This window comes from Triticum urartu, chromosome 2A, assembly GCF_056163025.1.
Source record: "Triticum urartu cultivar PI428250 chromosome 2A, HENAU_Tu73, whole genome shotgun sequence".
Classification (NCBI taxonomy): Eukaryota; Viridiplantae; Streptophyta; class Magnoliopsida; order Poales; family Poaceae; genus Triticum; species Triticum urartu.
This window is the reverse complement of record NC_141874.1, coordinates 296,634,753-296,652,805: the sequence shown is the minus strand read 5'-3', so window position 1 is coordinate 296,652,805 and position 18,053 is coordinate 296,634,753. Positions and strand designations below refer to the sequence as shown.

General features: G+C 46.0%; 1 pseudogene; it reads left to right on the top strand.

Moving 5' to 3' along the window:
• The first annotated feature begins 866 nt into the window (after positions 1-866).
• On the top strand, positions 867-3,145 carry LOC147984880 (uncharacterized; annotated as a pseudogene).
• Positions 3,146-18,053: the final 14,908 nt, after the last annotated feature.

Genomic DNA, 18,053 nt, shown 5'->3' with positions numbered 1-18,053 from the left:
CTACAAACAAACAATTCATAACATTACATATGGGGTATTTGTGTTTGAAATAAATACGAAATTCATAAAACAAGCCACTATCATTATTACCCGCTGCTCCACCGCCATAGCGTATGACCAGTGTGTTTGTCCCAGTGATCATCGAGAAGCCAAACCATCCTAACAATTTTGAAAGAAAGCTTTCTTGTCAACACGATTATCTTTTGAATACAAATAAACTAAAGTACGCCTACTAGATGCAACAGTACCAATCTATGTATCCAAGCATATCAAATCAAACAAAACTAATAAACTAGGATTTCACAAATAACTAGGCCTACTTCATACAAATAACTTTTTCATAAACTATGCCTACTTCATACAAATAACTCTTCCATAAACTAAACTAGGGTTCCACAAATCAAACAAACAAGGGTTGTAATACATGCAAAGTTCTAATACATGCAAGATTCAAATCTAATCTAATCAAACAAGGATTTCCCAAATCTTCTAAATATCATATTTTCTATGGATAGAAAGAAGGGGATCGGAGGAGAGTACCTTCTAGGATGGATTGGTGAAGAAATGCACGTACCAAATCGTCGGATCTGAAGGATTTGGGAGAGGGGATTGAGAGGGGGAGAGGAGGAAGCCGCCGACGCGCCTGTTCTGTAACTGCTGGAACGAATGGGTGGGGTGGGGGGAGGGGGAGGGGGAGGGGGCGGCTGGCATCTAAGTCACAGTGCAGCGCCTACGGGCCGGGCGCTGCACATTACATGTGTGGCGCCTAGCTCGGAGGCGTTGCACTACTGGGTGCGAGCCCAAGGGCTGCCACGGTGGACAGGCGTGCAACGCCCCAGAGCTGGGCATTGCATCGTAGGATGTGGCGCCTGCGTGGCGGGCGCTACCCAAAAGGGTCAGTGCTGTGAAATAGTTTCACGGGCAGTTCATTCCGTGAATTGATTTCGTCCTAAGGTCAAAATTGTCAAATTTGCCCTGCTTGTCAAAGAGGTAGTCACGGACAGTCAAAAATACTCCATATAGTACTAGACACCACAGCAAGCCCCTATCTCGCATCTTGTCATATCGATCCACAAACCCTAGCTACGGCCGTGGTTCTTCTCTTTCCAAAGGAGCGAGTTCTCCGGCGAACTAAATGAATCAGTCCGGTGGAACAACACCAGCATGCGGTGATGGAGGGGGCTCAGTTGGTCTGGATTCAGGTATTCCAATCTTATACAGTTCTCATTTTTTAGGTTGGTAGATCTAGAAAAAACAAGATGCGCCGCATGAGCTTCCGTATATAGTTTGTTTGGGATTGATTACGAGGCCGTTTTTTCTCCCATCGCCTGAATAGTATTTTTATAGTCTATTCTGATGCGTGGATTTGTTATTTTCCCTCCAAGATATGCATATGTACCGTTAAATATAATCTAGAATGCTCAGCCTTGTATGTTTCCTTTTTTACATGGAAAACGCTTAAAATCAGGCAGATGATTTTCTCGCCGCTTAAGTCCCTTCCCTCTCTCGCCACGTGTCCCTTGCGGGACCGATGAAGCCTTATCTTCTCGGTCGTTCCCATCTCCTCGTCTCTCTCGCTAATTCCCTCCGCACTAGCGCGCTCTCTCTCCCCCACCCATTTCCTCTCTCTCTAGCGCCCTCTCCTCCTTGGGCTGATGCCTGGCCGGCCACCACTCTCACCGGCGCTAATTGCTGCAGGAAACTCCGTGGCGACCTGTTTTTGCAAAGGAAGAGACGCCCACCGGTGCTTTCACGGGGAGCGCCGCGTTTTTCTTCTTCAAAACAGCGCGGCCTCGCTGCTGTTGCAGAGGAGCCAATCGGCGGCAAGCCGGCCTGTCGTTGCGGCGACGCTTGCTGCAGAGCAACACGGGAAAGGGAACTTCGCCGGAGGCGGCGGCGCTGTGTTGGAGCTCCGCCGCGGCTGCAATGGAGCTCGGTTGGAGTTGCAATGGAGTGCTGTCGGAGCCGTCGGAGCTTTGCCAGGGCTACAGTGAAGCTCGGCTGGAGTTGCAATGGAGCTCTGTCGGAGCCGTCGGAGCTTTGCCAGGGCTGCAATGAAGCTCGGCCGGAGTTGTAGTGGAGCTTTGCCGGAGCGTCGGTGCTGCGTTGGAGCTCCGCCGAGGCTGCAATGGAGCTCAGCCGGAGTTGCAATGGAACTTCGCCGGAGCGTTGGTGCCGCGTTGGAACTCATCGGACGCCATCGGTGCTTCATTGGAGCTTCACGTGAGGCTGCAGTGGCCCTGGGTTGAAGCTGACGTGCTCACTGCTGCCTGCCGTGATCCAACGACATCAGAAATCATCCGACTTATTTGTAGCAGCCGCCTTTTTACATCTATGGAAAAAAGACGAAAACAAGACTCAAGCGAACGTATTACAAGGCGATACAGTTCAGGGAGAAAGCAAGGTTGAGGCTTCTCCTAATTTAGATGAACACGATGTAAACTCTGAAGGTTGGACAAGAAGAGAACGGTACTGTGAATTCAAAGATTCCTAGTCGCCTTAGTGTGCTGCGTCCTGTATGACCATGCATACAGGAATCGACATGGCGCTGCGTTCAGGAAACCATGTTCAGACAGATGCAGTCAGATGGAGATAGCACTTGGAAATGCTGGGAAGATTGGGCAGGAAGTTGCTTTTCAGCCATTTAAAGGGATGGAATTCGACTCAGAGAAGGATGCATTCGAATTTTTCAATGCATATTTTTGGGAAATTGGATTTGGTGTCAAGCATGGCAATAAGTACATCAACAAGCACAGATTCAAGACAAAGCAGGACCTTTTGTGCTCATGCGAGGTAAGTAAGTACAGTAAACGCGTATGATTAGGCAATAATAATATTCTTGTTCTGACTCTGAGTTTTGCATTTAGGGAACTCACAAAAAATTCAACTCTAGGTCTAGCAGAACAAACTGCCCTGCTATGGTTAGGTTGCTTTGCACCAACGACGACGGATGGTACTATGCAGAGGTGGTATTAGAACACAACCACGAGTTGGCAGATAGTGTCGGTGAAAGAAAGTTATGGAAGTGCCACAAGTACGTCAACGCATCTATGAAGGACAATGTTAGGCACTTGCGTTCTAACAATGTTTCACTGACCAAGGTATATGGGGTTATGGCCGACATTCATTGTCAGAGTAAATGACCACGGGTAGCCTAGCCGGCTTCCCCTGGCACTTCAGAGAAATTATAGGCCGAACAAGCCTCCAAGCTTTCAAGACATGGGGCCATCTTCCCCCAGCCGGCTACCTCTCAAACCGGCTGCGCAAGGGCAGCCCAACCCTGAAATCCTTGAAAAACAAGATCATGAGAAGGCCGACTTCCAGAAGCCGGCCATAAAAGGGCCGACTCTCTGGAGCCGGCCCCTCAGCAGGCGGCTAAGATCTCGCCCTCAGAGTCCGCACCCACATAACGGCGACAAGACTGGGCATGGCTACAGTAAAATCTGCTACCCCCGAATCCCGGCGCACGCATGGCCACAGTGCACCGTACGGGGCGGCCATCCCCGTCCGGCGCGACACTGTTGCCACAATGACCGTGACGTCACCCATGGCGAGGGGTCAGTACGACCCGTGGGTGGCGGGCCCCCTCGGCCAGGGAGATCCCGAGGGCGGCCCGACTTCCCACAGTCGGCCAAGGGTATGGCCGGCTTCCAACAGCCGGACAGCTCTCTCCCTCCGAGGAGGTGCTTCATTAAGGAGACAAGAGAAGATAAGGCTACAGTGATGAGCCGCCTCGCGGCGGCACTGTAGCCATGCTTACCACGACAAAGCCATCGTCACCAGGGGCAAGGTAACAGTAACCAGCCCCCGACAAGACCCCCGAGCGGTGGGGCCGGCCTGTCGGCCAAAGGGTCCGCAGCCGGCGGGCCTACCAGTCGGCGGGCCCCACCAGTCGGCGGAGAAGCCGGCGGGCGTAGACACAGACGGTTGGGACCCACGCCCAGCTGGATTATCATTGTACCCTTGGGGGTAGGCCTATATAAACCCCCCTAGGGTTCCCCTGCAGAGGGAGATCACTCTTTGGATAGATTTTAGACACCACAAGGAGAAGAGGAGCAGGCTACCCTGACCCTCCCTCATCCTTTCACCGAACAACTCAAGGAGCATTCTGTAGCAACCCACCAAGCTAGTGATCATGCGGAGACCCCGCAGAGCAGCATTAGGGGTGTTATCTCCACGGAGAGCCCTGAAGCTGGGTAAGATTCGCCGGCGTGCATGTCTTCGTCTTATCCCGTTTCCAGGCACCGGCGATGTTTTATTGGCTCCCACAATGATAAGCCATCCATTGGCATATGTCGCACCAACCACCCGACATTTGGCGCCCACCATGGGGCCAGGTGCACCGTCGTCCGGAGACCTGCTCTGGACGGGAACCCTCTTCCTTCCCAACATGTGTAGCCAGCCTGGCTCGCCCGATGGCGCTTGCGCCGACGCGCTGCAAGACGTCGCCGACGCCTGCGCGGCGAGCTGCCTCGCCGATCTTCTTGGCGAGGCTCGCATTTCTGATGAGCCTGCATCCGACGCGGGCACAGACTGCCCCGAGAGCCACCCCGTCAGCCTCCTCGATCAACTCTATGTCTCCGGCGAGCTTGCCGCGGACTTGGAGTCGGTTGGCTCCTCCTCAAGCACCGGCTCCTCTGCAAGGAGCCGACTACGCTTGATGAGCTACTGGTCATAGCTGATAAATACGCCACGGCTGATTCCTCGATGAAGACCGAGCTCCGAGTAGACGCCTCCGGGAAGGTGCTCGCTCCGATTCCCAAGACGCCGGCTGGAGAATCCAGCCGACGCCCGCACCAGAACGACCACAAGCTCAAGGCTCCCCTGCCGCCTTTCACCAATCGGCAGGTGGCCACAGTCGAAGACGAACAACCTGAAGGACGGCCCGCGCCCAAGAAGCAGAAGGGCGGCAGGCCGGCTTGGCAGCCGGCGTTCTCCTACGAGCAAGCACTTGATGCCCCCTGCAAGTTTCACAGTGGCGCGAAGCCTTCAAACAACACGACCAGAAAATGCTGTTGGCTCACTCGGATCTCCAAGGGTGAGGAGATGGTGCTGCCTCCGCCTGCTGGTCAGCCGCCTCCGGCTCCTCCGCAGCCGGCCGCTCGACCAGCGGTCGGGGCAGTTCAAGACAAGTACTCCGACGAGCATGCCGCCTACGTCGTCTTCACCAGCCAGCCAGAAGATCGGCGTAGCCGGCGCCGACAACACCAAGAAGTCAACGCAGTCGCCTCCAACAACCCAAAATTCATGCACTGGTCAGAAAGGCCTATTAACTGGAGCCGGACAGATCACCCAGAGGTGATGCCGTCTCCCGGCTCCTACGCATTGGTTCTGGACGCAACCCTCGCTACGGAAAGGCGAGCCGCCCGTTTCTCCCGTGTGCTGATAGATGGTGGGAGCAGCATCAATATCCTATACCGCGACACCATGGAGAAGCTGAGCATCAAGACAAAGCAGCTCGTGCCCAGTCGGACTGTGTTCCATGGCATCGTACCCGGCTTGTCCTGCTCCCCAATCGGCAAGATCAAGATAGATGTCCTCTTCGGGGACAAGGATCATTTCCGCCGAGAGGCGGTGTGGTTTGAAGTGATGGATCTAGAGAGCTCTTACCACGCGTTGCTTGGCCGACCTGCCCTGGCCAAGTTCATGGCTGTACTCCATTACGCCTACCTCAAGATGAAGATACCAAGTTCCAAGGGCATCATCACCATAGCCGGGCACTACAAGAAATCCTCCGAGTGCGCGGCTGCCAGTGATACGTCTCCAACGTATCTATAATTTTTGATTGCTCCATGCTACTTTATCTACTGTTTTGGACTATATTGGGCTTTATTTTCCACTTTTATATTATTTTTGGGACTAACCTATTAACCAGAGGCCCAGCCCAGAATTGCTGTTTTTTTGCCTATTTCAGTATTTCGAGGAAACCGAATATCAAACGGAGTCCAAACGGAATGAAACCTTCGGGAACGTGATCTTCTCACCGAACGTGATCCAGGAGACTTGGACCCTACTCCAAGAAGTTTCCGGGGAGGTCACGAGGGTGGAGGGCGCGCCCCCCTAGGCGCGCCCCCCTGCCTTGTGGGCCCCTCGGAGCTCCACCGACGTGCTCCTTCCTCCTATATATACCTACGTACCCCCATTAGACCAAAGACGGAGCCAAAAACCTAATTCCACCGCCGCAACTTCCTGTATCCACGAGATCCCATCTTGGGGCCTGTTCCGGAGCTTCGCCGGAGAGGGCATCCATCACAGAGGGCTTCTACATCAACACCATAGCCCTTCCGATGAAGTGTGAGTAGTTTACTTCAGACCTTTGGGTCCATAGCTAGTAGCTAGATGGCTTCTTCTCTCTTTTTGGATCTCAATACAATGTTCTCCCCCTCTCTCATGGAGATCTATTCGATGTAATCTTCTTTTTGCGGTGTGTTTGTTGAGACCGATGAATTGTGGGTTTATGATCCAACTTATCTATGAATAACATTTGAATCTTCTCTGAATTCTTTTATGTATGATTGAGTTATCTTTGCAAGTCTCTTCGAATTATCCGTTTGGTTTGGCCAACTAGATTGGTAGTTCTTGCAATGGGAGAAGTGCTTAGCTTTGGGTTCAATCTTGCGGTCATGCTGGATAGCGGTCGATGAGTGGAGTAATAGTAGTAGATGCAGGCAGGAGTCGGTCTACTTGTCACGGACGTGATGCCTATATACATGATCATACCTAGATAACCTCATAACTATGCTAAATTTTATCAATTGCTCAACAGTAATTTGTTCACCCACCGTAGAATATCTATGCTCTTGAGAGAAGCCACTAGTGAAACGTATGGCCCCTGGGTCTATTCTCATCATATCAATCTCCATTACTTTATTTTACTTGTTTTGCTTTTGCTTTTTACTTTGCATCTTTATACCAAAAATATTATTTTTATCAGATCTCACTCTCGTAAGTGACCGTGAAGGGATTGACAACCCCTAAGCGTTGGTTGCGAGTTGCTACCGTTTTGTGCAGGTACGAGGGACTTGCGCATGACCTCCTACTGGATTGATACCTTGGTTCTCAAAACCTGAGGGAAATACTTACGCTACTGTGCTGCATCACCCCCTCCTCTTCGGGGAAAACCAACGCTAGCTCGAGATGTAGCAAGAAGGATTTCTGGCGCCGTTGCCGGGGAGGCCTACGCCAAGTCAAGTCAAGATTTACTCTCCCGTCAACGAGCCATTTCTGGCGCCGTTGCCGGGGAAGCCTACGCATACCAAGTACCCATCATAATCTCTATCTCTCGCACTACATTATTTGTCATTTGCCTCTCGTTTTCCTCTCCCCCACTTCACCCTTGCCGTTTTATTCGCCCTCTCTTTCCTTTTGCCTTTTGTTTGCTCGTGTGTTAGTTTGCTTGCTTGTTCGTCACGATGGCCTTACCTAATTTTGGTTATCTTCACCTTAAAAGGCTAGAAGGTATCGAAAACAATGTCAGGAAGTTTATGATCTTGCAATTTGAGCATAATAATTTCTTTAGAAACGAGCTTAAGGAACAAAAGAGTTTTATGAGTTATATGAATAAAGAGCTCGATGATATGTCCAAAGAATTTGATGGTGTAAGAGTCCAAATTGCTCATCTTGAAAAAATGACCGCTGAAATTTCGGATATGCAAGCCACCTTAGTCAATAAGATGGCCGCTAAACCGAATAACTATGAGAATCAAGATGAAGACCTAAAAGTTATTGATGTGTCCCCTATTAAATCTTTGTTTGGCAATATGAATCTTGATGAATCTGATTATGATCTTCCCTTACCTAGAAGGCGTTCTAAGAATTCTGAGTTTTTAGATCCTGATGATGAAATTGATAAAAAAGGGATTGAAAGAAATAAAAATCTAGATATTGCTAAACCCACTATTTTGGATCTCAAGGAATTTAACTATGAAAATTGCTCTTTAATTGATTGTATTTCCTTGTTGTAATCCGTGTTAAATTCTCCTCATGCTTATAGTCAAAATAAAGCCTTTACCGAACACATTGTTGACGCCTTAATGCAATATTATGAAGAAAAGCTTGAGTTGAAAGTTTCTATCCCTAGAAAACTCCATGATGAGTGGGAACCTATAATTAAGATTAAAATTAAAAATTATGAGTTTCATGCTTTGTGTGATTTGGGTGCTAGTGTCTCTACTATCCCCAAAGCTTTGTGTGATTTGCTAGATTTCCGTGACTTTGATGATTGCTCTCTAAACTTGCATCTTGCGGATTCCACTATTAAAAAGCCTATGGGAAGAATTAATGATGTTCTTATTGTTGCAAATAGGAATTATGTGCCCGTAGATTTTATCGTTCTTGATATAGATTGCAATCCTTCATGTCCTATTATTCTTGGTAGACCTTTCCTTAGAACGATTGGTGCAATTATTGATATGAAGGAAGGGAATATTAAATTCCAATTTCCCTTAAAGAAGGGCATGGAACACTTTCCTAGAAAGAAAATAAAATTACCATATGAATCTATCATGAGAGACACTTATGGATTGCCTACCAAAGATGGCAATACCTAGATCTATCCTTGCTTTTATGCCTAGCTAGGGGCGTTAAACGATAGCGCTTGTTGGAAGGCAACCCAATTTTATTTTATGTTTTTTTGTTTTTGGTTCTGTTTAGGAATAAATAATCCATATAGATTCTGTTTAGATGTGGTTTTATCTTTTAATTAGTGTTTGTGCCAAGTTAAACCTATTAGATCTTCTTGGAAGATAGTTATTTGATCTTGCTGTAATTTCCAGAATCTTTGCGCTCAGTGCCTGAATTGTCAAAAATCACCTGAACGTGATAAAATAGTGATTCCAATTGCTGCTGATCAATAAACAAATTGCCCAGGTCGTCTAATTTTGGTAGAATTTTTTGGGTTCCAGAAGTTTGCGTTAGTAACAGATTACTACAGACTGTTCTGTTTTTGACAGATTCTGTTTTGCGTGTGTTGTTTGCTTATTTTAATGAATCTATGGCTAGTAAAATAGTTTATAAACCATAGAGAAGTTGGAATACAATAGGTTTAACACCAATACAAATAAAGAACAAGTTCACTACAGTACCTTAAAGTAGTCTTTTGTTTTCTTTTTCTAACGGAGCTCACGAGATTTCTATTGAGTTTTGTGTTGTGAAGTTTTCAAGTTTTGGGTGAATTCTTTTGATGGATTATGGAACAAGGAGTGGCAAGAGCCTAAGCTTGGGGATGCCCATGGCACCCCCAAGATAATCCAAGGACACCAAAAAGTCAAAGCTTGGGGATGCCCCGGAAGGCATCCCCTCTTTCGTCCACTTCCATCGGTAATTTACTTGGAGCTATATTTTTATTCACCACATAATATGTGTTTTGTTTGGAGCGTCTTGTATTATTTGTGTCTTTGCTTGTTAGCCTACCACAATCATCCTTGCTTTACACACCTTTTGAGAGAGCCATGTATGAATTGAAATTTGTTAGAATACTCTATGTGCTTTACTTATATCTTTTGAGCTTAATAGTTTAGTCTATGTGCTTCACTTATATCTTTTTGAGCATGATAATTTTTTTTCTAGTGCTTCACTTAGATCTTTTAGAGCACGGTGGTGGTTTGTTTTAAAGAAACTTGATCTCTCATGCTTCACTTAGATTATTTTAAGAGTCGTTAATAGCATGGTAATTTGCTTAATGTTAATATACTTGGTATTCAAGATATGTGAAACTTTTTTTAGTGGGTTGAATACTAAGATAAGTTTGATGCTTGATAATTGTTTTGAGATATGGAGGTGATAATATCATAGTCGTGCTAGTTGAGTAGTTGTGAATTTGAGAAATACTTGTGTTGAAGTTAGCAAGTCCCGTAGCATGCACGTATGGTTAAAGTTGTGTAACAAATTTGAAGCATGAAGTGTACCTGGCTTGTGCATCCTTATGAGTGGCGGTCGGGGACGAGCGATGGTCTTTTCCTACCAATCTATCCTCCTAGGGACGCACAAGCAGACTGTGTCATATTATCACCGGAAACGTCAGAAGATATCAAAAAGGATTGGCTGCAAGGCAAAGATTAGAGTCAAAAAGGGAAGGATGGCAAATTTGTGATAGAAATAGTTGAACTCAACAACAATCACAAGATGCTAGAAAGCCCCGGGATGCTTTTGCACATGCGATCGCATAAAACAGACGACCTTTGGTAGACCAGTTAGTGAAAGACATGCAATTGGACAATCACACACATGCTTAGATGATGTCAATGCTGTCGCGTATGTTCGGTGGTCTGCAGTACATGGGACATACTAGCTGCGACTGGGTAAGCAAGTAAGCACGTCACAGAGCATATCACTTGAGCATTCTATCGGTAATTATTCCCTGTTTGATGAGATGAGTTTGCATTGTGTTTGAAAATGCAGGAAACAGAAGTTTCCCAGAGAAGAGTCTGAAGATGATGTCAAGAAACTTCTGGATTTCTTCAAGAAGATGCAAAAGATAAACCCAGAGTTCTTCTATGATTATGACATTGATGCAGATAATCATGTAAGAAATGTCTTTTGGGCCAACGCAAGTTGCAAAGGATCGTATGAAGATTTTGGATACTACGTTACATTTGACACGACATATAAAACCAACAAATTCCACATGCTGCTGGGAGTCTTCATGGGAGTGAACCATCATCTATAGAGCACCATATTTTCTATTGCCCTCGTGCGAGATGAAACAATACCATCATTCGAGTAAGGTTTCAAAACATTTCTGAGGTATATGAACAACAAGCCGCCAATCTGCATGCTCACAGGTACAAAAAACAACAACACCTGCATACTTACATTTGTTTGGTGCACTTATATTTCTTCCATCTATCTTACACACACACACAAAACTTAATAAAAAACACTTTTTATGCCTTCTCAGACCAGTGTTCTTCCATGAAGGCAGCATTAAAAACTATCCTCCCACATACTCTGCATAAGTTGTGTCGGTGGCATGTCATGAAGAAGTACAAAGACCACCTCGCCTTGCTGTATAAGGCACACGAGAAACCCACAGATGACCTCAATGCGGTGCTGAACCACCCACTAATGCTGTCAGAATTTGAACGAGCATGGAAGGACCTCATTCAGAGATACAACTTGCAAGACGACGAAGTGATGAATTCGCTGTGGGATGACAGGCACGAGTGGATCTCGGCTTACTACAAGGAAATTTTTTGTGCTCGGATGACTTCCACACAGAGAAGCAAGAGCATGAACCGCATACTGAAGAATTTTTTGTCAAAGAGAAGCATGATCTCCATCTGTTTGCTCAGTAGGTGGACAAGTGCATTCAGACAGGAAGGCCGTCGAGCACGCAGAAACAATAGCAAATGAGGTAAACAAAATGTCAATCAAAAACTGCGAAAATATAACTACAAAACAAACAATTTTTTCATTTCTCTGGTTCGTAACAGAGCATTTCTGATCATGCAGTCAGAGGTGAAGATAACAACCCAGTTTGGGTTCGAAGTTCAGCTATCAAAAGTGTATACAAGGGCAGTGTTTGCAGATTTCAAAGAAACACTCTACCGTAGCACTGCATTCAGAGCAGAACGGTGCCCTGAGAACCCGACAAAGTATCTTGTACACCACTACAACAGATCAGATGCATTTGACCGGGCAAGGAATAATTTCCAAGTGGTCGCCGATGAAAACAAAGGTGTCTACGAATGTGAGTGCAAACTCTGGACACACACATGTGAGACTCCTAGCAAACAAAATTCTAGTTTCTGATAGTCATGCATGAAAGCTCACTTACTGAACTTTAAAAATCCACATGCATGAGTAATTCACAAAACCAAATGAAGTTCACTTCTTTAAAAATGAACAAATAACGAAAAAAATATGTGTTCATTAATTTCATGCAGTTCACTTACAAAACAAAGGAAACCATTTGTTTGTCTGCAGGGCTCTTTTGCGTCCATGTGTTATGCATGCTTTCTCATTTGAGAGTACTCAAGATTCCAGAGGTGTACATCATGAAAAGATACACCCGTAATGCAAGATCAAATGCAAAGTTGGACAGAAGAGACTCCAAACAAACAGCACCAGATGGAACCTCGCTTTTTTGCTGTAGAAAATTGCTGACAGAAACAGCAATGGACCTTGCAAACAGAGCGACAAGGTCCGACGCTGGGTGCCATAGAGCGTTGTCTGGTATGAGGGCACTGATCGAGGAAGTTGATGTGCTCAACGAAGAAGAAGAAGTAGCAAAATTAAAGCAAGCAGAGAAACCCCAGCATGACAATAATGCCGAGCAAGTAGAAAATACTGAACACAACAGAACTGGTGCTATCAAAAAAGAAATAATTCTTCCACCTCCTATTTCAAACACAAGAGGAAGGAAGAAAGGGGGCGATGCAACCCAGAAAAAGGTTGCATGCAAGGAGAAAAATGATGAAAAAACAGTAAGCCACAGCCTGAGCTGGACAGTGATGGTCACCCACTGGGAATAAGAAGGTGCAAGACATGTAATGAAATCAGCAACCACAATTCCAGGACATGTACAAAAATACATGAACAAGAAAAACGAGGACATGGCGATGCACAACCAAATAGAAATTCCACTCACAACACTAAGAAATGGACGAAACCGAGACATTGTAGCATCTGCAAAAAGAGGAAGAGACACAATTCAAGAACCTGCCCCAAAAGAATAAGATCAGAAAATGAGGAAGACGAAGAAGATGAAATCAAAAAAGAAGATGGTGACACAACTGAAGAAGAAATGGCTTATGAAGAAGCAGATGAAGAAGAGGAGGAAGAAGAAGAGAGTGAAGAGGACAAAGAACATGAAGAAACTGAAGAAGCAGTGGCTTATGAAGAAACAGCTAATGAAGATGAGGAAGAGGAAGAAAAGAGTGAAGAGGACGAAGAACATGAAGAAACAATGCCAACAAGACCACCACAAGGGAATGCTGCTATACAGAAACAATCGAGAACGACACCACTTTCAAAAAACAAGGTAGGAGGACGAAAGGATGCAATTCACAGCGCTGGAAAACGAAAGCCACCATCAACCAACACGCGGGGAGAAAAGAAGGATGTAGTTCACAACACTGAAAAACAAAAGTCGCAATCAGCCAGCACGCGGGGAGCAAAGAAGGATGCAATTCACAGCATTGGAAAATGAAAGCAGCCATCAACCAACACGCGGGGAGCAAAGAAGGATGCAGTTCATAACACTGAAAAACAAAAGCAACCATCAACCAGCACGCGAGGGGCTACAAACACAATGGTGCAGAGACAAGAACCAGCAACACTGCCACGGAAAACAAAAGAAAGAGCGACATTAGAAACGCTCCAGTCACCGCGGAGAAGCATCAGGTTAACGACCAAATAGATGAACTTCAATAAATTAATCATATGCATATCAGTTTAAATTTGTGTTAACACAAATTTCCTGCTAACTATGAGTTATTAAACTAAACCATGTAAAGAGAAATGGTGTATAGAGTATACCATATATATAGCAGTCTAGAGTAAAACATTGACACATTTTGATCCAAAAACCATGTAAAAATGCAGTTAGCTCGCTGGCAGCACGAAGTTCAGAATAATAATTGAAGCGGTTTAGATCACAAAAGTGCTTATTACAAAACACATCAAAAAGATGAAGCGCTCGACACCCAAAAGTACTTATTACAAATCAACCTCATAACCTTAACCAATCACGTCAAACGTGATTCTAACCGTACGATCCTCGATTTCAAAGAAGTTGAGGACAACAACTTGCTCAGATTTCAGGCCACTATCAATGACAAATTCCTTCCACCTTTCTGCAGACACAGCCACCCGTCAACTCCTACACAGTACTTGGCTGGTTTAAGGTGTCCATTACCAAGAACAACTTGGAGAATTCCCTTCTTCTTGAGCCAGAGATACCTAACAGCTCGTTGGGGAATTTTCTGAATTTTTTTAAAACTGTTTGGTGACGATACTAGCTGTCGGGGATATACCCCGCGGTGTAAACCGGCCGGAAGTTAACTCGGCCGGACTTGGCGGTTTATCTGAAGACCCCGCTGACACTTGGAGAGTTACTGGCGACCCGCCCTGACGTGGCGGTTTACCAGTAACCCACCTGATCATTATGACTCACTGGTGATCCGGCGTGTGGGACAGACAGATGACAAGGCCCAAGGCCCAGAAGGCCGGTTCACGTTTAACGGTGGGCCGGTTTAAGAGGAAAGGCATGAGGAATATTTGTCCTACAAGGAGTTAAGACCTGGACTTATATCCGGTTTGTATTAGAGATAGACTAGTCCTAATCCTAATAGGACTCTACATGTAACCCGCCCCTCCAACATATATAAGGAGGGGCAAGGCTCCCCAAGAAGATTCACAAGTTTCACAAGTTGGACAAGTTAGGTTTAGACAATAGCTCTCGAGATAGAGCACTCTTGTAACCGTGGTCATCATCATCAATATCAATGAAGCAGGATGTAGGCTTTTACCTCCACCGTGAGGGGCCGAACCTGGGTAAAACATCGTGTTTCTCGTCCCGCTCAACCCCTCTCAAGCTACCACATAGATGCGTTGGCCTCGCGACTAAGTCCTGACACTAAGGACATCTGCCGTGACAATTCCACGACAGTTTGCGCCCACCGTGGGGCTTGCGCACGGTGGTGTGGAGTTCTTGGAGGGCGCTATCTCAGGGATCGAGAAGCTCCGTCCAGCTCAATGAAAAAGTTCCGGTCGGTTTGTCGGAGAGTTCCAGCCGGCTCGCCGCTCATCGAAACGTTCCGCCGGTTCGTCGGAAATTTCCGGCTGGATCATCGAAAAGTTCCGACCATCTCGACGAAAGGTTCTGTTTGAATCATCAAAAGGTTCCGATCGCCTCGACGAAAAGTTCAGTCAGAATCACCGAAGGGTTCCAGCCGCATTGCCGAAAGGTTCTGTCCGAGTCGTCAAAGAGTTCCGACTTCAGCTACAGAAAAGTTCCGAATTATCAAATACTTCCGGATTAGCAAAAAGTTCCGGACGGATTATCAAGAGGTTCCAGCTCAAAAGATTTCGGATTATCAAAATTTTCGGTTGGATTATCAAGAGGTTCTGGATTATCAAAAGTTTCGGCCGGGTTATACAAAGGTTCCAGCTCAAAAGGTTCCGGATTATCAAAAATTTCGGTTGGATTATCAAGAGGTTCCGGTTCAAAAGTTCCGGATTATCAAAAGTTCCGGCCGGATTATCAAGAAACTCCGTTTCCAGAAATTCCGGTTCAAAAATTCAGGGCAGGTTATGTGGAGACCTCAGGCATTACAAGACACAGAACCAGTCAACTCTTTTGTCAAAACAAAAGCAGCACTATGCATTATCCGGCGCCAGCGTCCGGCAAAAAATACCAGGTGCTATCGTTTCTATGTATTTTATCAGTACATGTTAATTCATCCGACAACAATTACTCTGGCCTGTAATATTTTTACGCAGGATAACTATTAAAAGAAAGGGGGTGGTGTTATACCATGGATGCACGTTCGGCTGTATCACGCGGCTTCACGGACAGGGTGTCGTGGTCCGGTTTACGTCAACGTACCGGCTGACTCGCCCGTCTACACCACCTTACAATACCACGGACGACTCGCCCGTCCGCCATGGCCACCGGTTCATGCGTCCACGCCGGCTTACAACGCGGAGGACAACTTGCTTGGCCGCACCGGCTTACAACGCCGGGCCGACTCATCTGTCTGCTCCTACGGTTAACTCGGCCGTGATTAATTTTAGCATCACTGTGGTGATCATCGACTCGATGGCGGATAATTTCCGGCCTAGCACATCAGGTGATATCCATCTAAAATATATTTTATTAGCACATATTATTTTTGTCAAAGAACAGTTTACCTTTGCCTTGGTCTAGAATATTGTTTATGTAGGACAATTGTTAATTACAAAAGCTATGGTTGTGTCATGGATGTATAAACTCGCGCAACCATTATGAATGCGCTAGTATCTTACCATGCCATCAAGCTCAGTGAATATATGTGCAAACCGCCATTCTGCAGACCGGTTTACATCAATATGACGTGGCTAAGTCGCCCGTCCACGCCGGTTTACAATGCCGCGGCCGACTCATCTGTCTGTGCCGCCTTTGAAAGCCGCGGTCGTCTTTGCTGTCCGTCTCTGATGGCCTGGTCTACATCAACATACCGGGCCGCACCTGTCTGCATGAGCTGTTTATTGGGTATGAGCAAGTCACAGCTTGGGTAGCCCGGTTTTCTTTCAAATTGGAGACAAATTATCATCAACCGCCGTTTGCACTGGATGGTTCAATGGGCAGGCGCACAAGTCGCCGCCACTACAGTTTTGATTAACTTCAAATCGCCAGTTGGAAGGAACCATTGGCCGAGTTGCTGACACGGCTCATATGGGATCATTTACAACCCGCCGCAGTCACCTCAACCTTCTATGGATTCACATCGTGCTATCAACGCCAATGATATACAAGTTATGCCGGTTTATATCACGGTCAAATGTGGAGAGTCTCAAGCCAACTCCTCGAGTCACCTTTGAGACTCGGGGGCTATGATGACATGACTCAGCGAATCTTGCTAGTTTCAGCAAATTTAAGAACTCCAGGACGATGGAGGGAAAGATAACCCAGTCCTGGAGGCTACTGTTATATTGATGAAAATTTAAAGGCCGTCAGAAAATTTCCGGTTTAGAAAGTATATGACAGTTACAAAATCCCGGCTCAATGAAGAAAATTGGGTCATCAGAAAGGATTCCGGTTTAAAATCCGGCTCAAGGGAAGTCAGTGTGACTGCAGCTCTCAAATATCCGGTTTACAGTCCGGTTCAAGGGAAATCTGTTCTCCCACAAAGCTCTGAAGCGCTCAAATCCGGTTTAACAATGTCCGGTTCAAAAAGGAATTAACTTCTCGCAAGGTCGAGTTTAAAGGCCGTCAGAAAATTTTCCGGCTGAAAATGAGGATTCCGGTTTAAAATCCGGTTCAAGGGAAAGATGTCTCCCACAAAGCTTTGAAGCTCTTAATATCCAGTTCAAGATCCCGTCTCAAGAAGAATTTATCTCTTGCAAAAAGTTAAAAATTGCCAAAAGAGGACCTGCTGCCATGATGCGCGGTTCAAGCATGGGTATCCCGCCTTACTGGCCTTCATATTATTGATCACATGGGGGCTTCTGCTTCATAAAGCGGGGTCTCTATTCTTTTACATCATGTGTGGTTACACGGAGTTGTTCTAAAACGGCCTCCGGTTTACCCCTTGAGTTAGCTTTTCAAAAGCATCATGTTATATCACTTGGGGGCTTGGTCGTGTCCGAACCAATGCAATACCTCTTGATAGGCGAGAGCCACCAGATCACTTGGGGACTTGGTCACGTTTGAACCAGTCATGCCTCTTGATCGGCCTAAGGCCACAGAATCACTTGGGGGCTTGGTCGAACCCGAACCATTGCCATGCCACTTGATCGGCATAAATGCCACGGTTTCATTTGGGGACCTGGCTGACTTGAACCATAGCTACACCTATTGGGAGCTTGGTCGTGTTCGACCATGGTAACGCCATCTGATCAGCTCAAATAAGCCTCTTTTTGCAAATGGTTTGATCATTGCCTTTGCTTCAATATTTCCTTGATAGCTGTTTCTTTCTTTTTGTTGCATTTTTTAAACCGGCAAAATTTTAAACTGGTTCACACTGTCAAATTGACGGAACACGGTCAAATCTTAATCCGGAGGCTATCTACCTGGTTTGATTTTCTGTTACCATCCTATTATGGAGTAAACCGGTGTTTATCACAACCCGGCACGGTTTTATCATAAACCGGCACAATATGGAAGGAGTTATCAGTACTCAAGATTGGGGTTATCACCTTTACTACAAAAAGTTGGTAAAACCAACAATGTGATTCAATGTCACAGGTATGATCTATTTCATATTTGATTATTCTTAAGTACAGCCTTGGTTATAAACCCGGGTTATATGTTGGGCATTATGACCCGTCCGGCGGTAAACCGCCAGGACACTTTAAACTTGTTGTATGCAGAAGCAGGTTTGTTAAACCGGCCTGGCTTTGGACTATAA